Below are 6,168 nucleotides of genomic sequence, written 5' to 3' on the forward strand. Positions count from 1 at the left end.
GGATCATTGTATCTGCTGTGAATTAAAGCTGATATTTAATGATCACTTTGAAGAATCAGTATAATCCCCTTTTCAGGAATGACTTTGTTCCATTAGCAACATGGTAAAGACTTGAATCCCTGCAGATAGTCAGAGGCCATTTCTCAGTCTGTGTACTTGTGCGTTCTCGTGTGCTTGTGAAACATCATCATCCTCAGCCCTAGTATTGTTCCAGTTCACAAGAACTGCAGACTGAGAATGGACAAAGTCCCCGGATGTTGTTCTCGCCCCTCCCTCTTTACCCAGCATGCATTAGAGCAAACTTGTCTCTTCCCCAGACTGACAGCTGTCCCAGCATGCACTGTGGCAGCAGCTTCCAGGTTAAGTCGGGCATACACTGTGCAATTTTTTCAATCGTTGCACTTAGCTAGAGCTCACACTGTATGACTAAACCGCAGGGTCCAGTCGTACAATGTGAGTTCACAGCTCACAATGTATGTTCAGCCCGACGCTCTGATGTGATGTACCTGCTCACACTGTATGACTGAAAACCATGTCGGACTCAGCTCCGCAGTGAGATGGCACTACTCTGACTCCTCTATCCGGAAGCCAAACCAGTAGAAGAGGAATATAAAGCTCACTAGAGTTAAACACGCTGCCATGGCTATTTGGGCAATTTTGTGCTGAAAGCCCTAAAAAGCAAAGGTGAGGAACCAGACAAAGCACAGCCCGAAGACCCCCATGAGGAGTACGATATTTGGATTTGGTGTTCCCTTGCCCGGACGCGGGTCACCGGGACCCCACTCTGGAGCCAGGCCTCGAGGGGGGGCACGATGGCGAGCGCCTGGTGGCCAGGCTTTTACCCACGGGGCCCGGCCGGGCTCAGCCTGAAGAAGAAACATGTTTCCCCCCTTACATGGGCCCACCACCCGTGACAGGGGCCATAGGGGTCGGGTGCAATGTGTGTTGGGTGGTGGCCGGGAGAGGGGACCCTGGCGTTCCTATCCTCAGCTGCAGAAGCTGGCTCTTGGGACGTGGAATGTCACCTCGCTGGTGTGGAAGGAACCGGAGCTAGTGTGTGAGGCTGAGAGGTTACGGCTAGAAATAGTCTGTCTCACCTCGATGCATGGTTCTGGTTCTGGAACCAGTCTTCTTGAGATGGGCTGGACATACTTCCACTCTGGAGTTGCCCACGGTGAGAGGCGCCGGGCAGGAGTGGGCATACTTGTTGCCCCCCATCTCGGCGCCTGTACGTTGGGGGGACGGGTTCTGACTGTTGTACGTTCTTATGGGCCAAACAACAGTTGAAATTGCCCCTCCTGGGGACTTGTTCTGCTGGGAAACTTCAACGCTCATGTGGGCAATGACAGTGAGACCTGGAGGGGTGTGGTTGGGAGGAATGGCCGCCCCGATCTGAACTCGAGTAGTGTTCTGTTGTTGGACTTCTGTGCTCGTCATGGATTGTCCATAACGAACACCATGTTCAAGCATAAGGGTGTCAATACGTGCACTTGGCACCAGGACACCCTAGGCCGCAGTTTGATGATCGACTTTGTCATCATTTCATCGGACATGCAGCCGTATGTCTTGGACACTCGGGTAAAGAGAGGTGCGGAGCTTTCCACTGACCACTACCTGGTGGTGAGTTGGCTCCGGGGTGGGGAAGGATGCCGGTCAGACCTGGCAGGTCCAAATGTGTTGTGAGGGTCTGCTGGGAACGTCTGGCGGAGTCCCCTGTTAGGCGGAGCTTTAACTCCCATCTCCGGCAGAACTTCTAACATATCCCCGGGGGCTGGGGGACATTGAGTCCGAGTGGACCATGTTCCATTCCTCCATTGTCGAGGTGGCTTATCTGAGCTGTGGCCGCAAGGTTGTCAGTGCCTGTCGTGGCGGCAACCCTCAAACCCGTTGGTGGACACCTCCGGTGAGGGATGCTGTCAGGTTGAAGAAGGAGGCCTATCAGGCCTTTTTGGCCTGTGGGACTCCGGAATCAGCTGATGGGTACCGACAGGCGAAGCAGCATGCAGCATGCTTGGGTGGTTGCTGAGGCAAAAACTCGGGTGTGGGAGGAGTTTGGAGAGGCCATGGAGAAAGACTTCCGTATGGCTCCGAAGCGATTCTGGTCCGCCATCCGGCGTCTCAGGAGGGGGAAGTGGTGCAGCACCAACACTGTTTATAGTGGGGATGGTGTGCTGCTGACCTCGACTTGGGACTGGGGCGTTAAACCGTGTCCCTCGGGGGGGCTTGTGGGGGGTTCTCCGGGAGTACAGGGTGCCGGGCCCTTTGATATGGGCAGTCAGGTCCCTGTATGACCGTTGTCAGTCTGTTCCGCATTGCCGGCAGTAAGTCAGGCTCGTTTCCAGTGAGAGTTGGACTTTTGGCCCTTTGTCACCGATTCTGTTCATTACCTTCATGGACAGAATTTCTAGGTGCAGCCAAGGTGTTGAGGGGATCCGTTTTGGTGGCCTTAGGATTGCGTCTCTGCTTTTTGCAGATGATGTGGTCCTATTGGCTTCATCAGGTCGTGATCTGCAGCTCTCGCTGGATAGGTTCGCAGCAGAGTGTGAAGCGGCCGGGATGGGGATCAGTGCCTCCAAATCCGAGGCCATGGTCTTGAGCCGGAAAAAAAGGGTAGAGTGCCTTCTCCGGGTCAGGGGGGTTGTCCTGCCCCAAGTCGAGGAGTTTAGGTATCTTGGGATCTTGTTCACGAATGAGGGAAGAAGGGAGCCGGAGATCGACAGGCGGATTGGCGCAGCGTCTGCCGTGAAGCGGACGCTGTACCGGTCCGTCGTGGTGAAGAGAGAGCTGAGTCAAAAAGCGAAGCTCTCGATTTACCGGTCGATCTACGTTCCTACCCTCATCTATGCTCATGAACTCTGGGTCATGACCGAAAGAACGAGATCGCGGATACAAGCGGCCGAAATGGGTTTCCTCCGTAGGGTGGCTGGGCTCTCCCTTAGAGATAGGGTGAGAAGCTCGGTCACCCGGGAGGGACTCGGAGTAGAGCCGCTGCTCCTCCACGTCGAGAGGAGCCAGTTGAGGTGGCTCGGGCATCTGGTTAGGATGCCTCCTGGACGCCTCTCTGGTGAGGTGTTCCAGGCACGTCCCACCGGGGGAAGGCCCCGGGGAAGACCCAGGACACACTGGAGAGACTATGTTCTCGGCTGGCCTGGGAACGCCTTGGGGTTCCTCCTGAGGGGCTAGAAGAAGTGGCTGGGCAGAGGGAAGCTGGGCCTCCCTTCTTAAGCTGCTGCACCCGGACCTGACCCCGGATAAGCGCAAGAAGTTGGATGGATGGATGGATGGATGGATGGATGGATGGATGGATGGATGGATGGATGGATGGATGGAAGTTCTAAAAAGAAAAGGAGATAACGTATTTGGACAAAGACATGGCTGAGCAAACGTGGCTACTAGAGTCTGTCAAGTTGACAGACAGAACTACATGTCACTCATTGCACCTCTGCTATGCTTCTGTGTTTACATCTGAGGCGAAGAAGTAGTAGAATCCTTGTTAGGAGAATCCCCCCTTCTGCCAGGGCTAACTTTAGCCTGTCTGTTAGCCAGGGCAAACGTTTGCCCGAGCCAGGGCTAACATTAGCCCGTCTGCAGCTCCCTCTCTCTGCATAGCCGAGTGTGAAGTACTGCTGGCTATGATGGAGATTTTATTGTTTTATTTGATTTTGTGTTTATCTGATTGTGTTCATTATTTCCCCCCCACTAAAAAAAAGAATTCCTAATTTATTAATATCTTGAAACTATTAATAACAGAAGGTGAAATGCAGCTCCAGACTAACTTTGAATGTGGTGATCTCATCAATATGACAACCAGACTGACAGCTCTATCCTAAATGCTACAATAGCAACATTATCTGACCCTCCCCCCTTCTAATGAACTATACACAATTATTCCAATAGTAATTAAAAGTACCACTGTAAGCTTTGCTATTGGTGTCGTGTTTAAACGGCTCACCATGATGTTGAAATCTGGCATGTGTTGCGGTATAAATATGGTCCGGTCAGTCGGTTTAGTATCAGGTGGGTTTAAGACTAATTTTGCACACCATTATATTTGCATAGAGACGTCCTAGTCCACAATTGCATGGGGCCCCTAAGAGGTCAGGGGGACCTAAGCATACTCTGCTTACCGATAGTTATGCCATTGGCTTTTGTGCAATTCATCATTGCTGTTGGACAGAGAACTTTGATATATAGAATTCAAATAAGCTTTATGAATTATTGCTCTACTTTACACAAAGGTTTCTCAGAGAAGATGTAAAAACAGCAGATCTAGTTCAACACATCAAATTGGTTAATATAGCAGACAGACAAGCTAACAAAATGTCCAATAAAGGAATGGTTTTAGACATCCAAGGTTTTCATCCCAAAGCAAACACTACCTGATCTACTATGAATTATGCATTACACACATATCAATGAAATCTGCATTACTCCAAAAAAAGCAAAGAACAAAACTTTCTACTTTGGTAATTTTGGCTTTATTTCTGAGAATTGACCCCTCGGTTCCTGCTGCTCAGAGGTCAAAGTAGATTTCAATTCATAAAGTATGATATAAACAAATACAAAGAGAACCTCCATAATTGCCTTGTAATGCCATGGCAACCCGGAACTAAATTGAATGAATATGCTCCTAAAATGTTGAAATATTTAAAGGAAACAAAGAAAATGTTTTAATGAAAATGCAAGGAAATATTTTCGTCATATTTAAATAGAAACGAGAACAATGAGAGAGAAATATTCAAAGATCTATGAACCTTTTTCATCTGGATCTTTATCTAGAAATAAACAGAATGCATATATATGCAAATATTTTATATGGATATAATTCACGGATTCCTTTTGACCAGCCATATATAGTTTATTAAGTACCGATGGAAGAGCCATACAGCTGAGAGCGTGAAGCGCAGACTCTGAGCTCTGCACTTAAGCCCGGCTCACACTGTGCAATTTTAGGGGCGATTTTCCAGTTGTGCGAGAATTTTCCGATCGGACCGACTTTCAGCCTGATCGAGTCGTGAGTTGTGTAGTGTACAGGGGATTACGACCGGCGATCAGCCTCTCACGTCCACCACCCGGTCGTCATGAGGTGGACAAACATGTTTGATTTTCTCCTGACCGTCGTGGGCAAATCGCTCAGGGTGCAAACAAGGATTCTTCTTTTTATTCTTCCTCTCAGATGTAAACACAGCAGCATGGCGGGGGGCAATGAGTTAAATGGAGTTCTTTCTGTTAAATTGAGAAACCGTAGTAGCCGCGTTTGCTCAGCCATTTTTTCCAAATACGTCGCCGCCTTATTTTCTCAGACCTTACCCCTGGTGCCAAGATCCATCTCTGCTCCTGCAGCATATTTAGCACTGCGTAGGAGGTGGGCAGCAGGATCAAACAGGACGCAGCAGCACAGCTGATACTGATTAGCTGATTACAGCACAATTATGCAGTTTAAAAGTCTGACAGGCGACCCGCTAATTTTTATTTAATTTCTTGTCATTGACAAAAACTCAAACCTATGATGAGTCATGTTTTAGTAATCAGAGATCCATGTTTGTTTCAATTCAACTCAGTTTATTTATATAGCGCCAAATTCACAACACACGTCATCTCAAGGCACTTTACAGTTCAGCCAGATCATCCAGTCAGATTGATACAAAGTTTTATATTTAAGGAAAACCAGTTGATTGCATTGACTCATTGACTCTTCAGCAATCCCTCACACTAAGCATGCTTGTAGCGACAGCGGAGAGGAAAATCTCCCTTTGAACAGGAAGAAACCTCCAGCAGAACCAGGCTCAGTGTGAGCGGCCATCTGCTGAGGCCGACTGGGGTTCAAAGTTTAGTTATTCAGTTTTCATTACTTTCATGAAAAAAAGATCATCAACGAAATGATTTCGTCATCGTCATCCTTGAAGAAAACGACATTGGTTCCAATTATCCCAGATTTAATCTGTGTGCTCCCATTCTCCCCGAGTCCAGACTTTTCCTGTGTTCTGCTCAAGAAGGGACTTGGTGAGGAAACGAGTCCGTACTTGTGTTCTAGTGAATTGACTGTTCGAAGAGAGAGCTGAGCCAAACAGCAAAGTCCTCGATTTATGAGTCCTTCTATGCAACTAGGAAATCTGCATTTTTGACCAAAAGAATAAGATCCTGCAAATTAGTGGCTTAAATGAGCTT

The sequence above is a fragment of the Cyprinodon tularosa genome, unplaced genomic scaffold (assembly GCF_016077235.1).
Source record: "Cyprinodon tularosa strain WSP-4 unplaced genomic scaffold, ASM1607723v1 ctg931, whole genome shotgun sequence".
In the NCBI taxonomy this organism is placed as follows: Eukaryota; Metazoa; Chordata; class Actinopteri; order Cyprinodontiformes; family Cyprinodontidae; genus Cyprinodon; species Cyprinodon tularosa.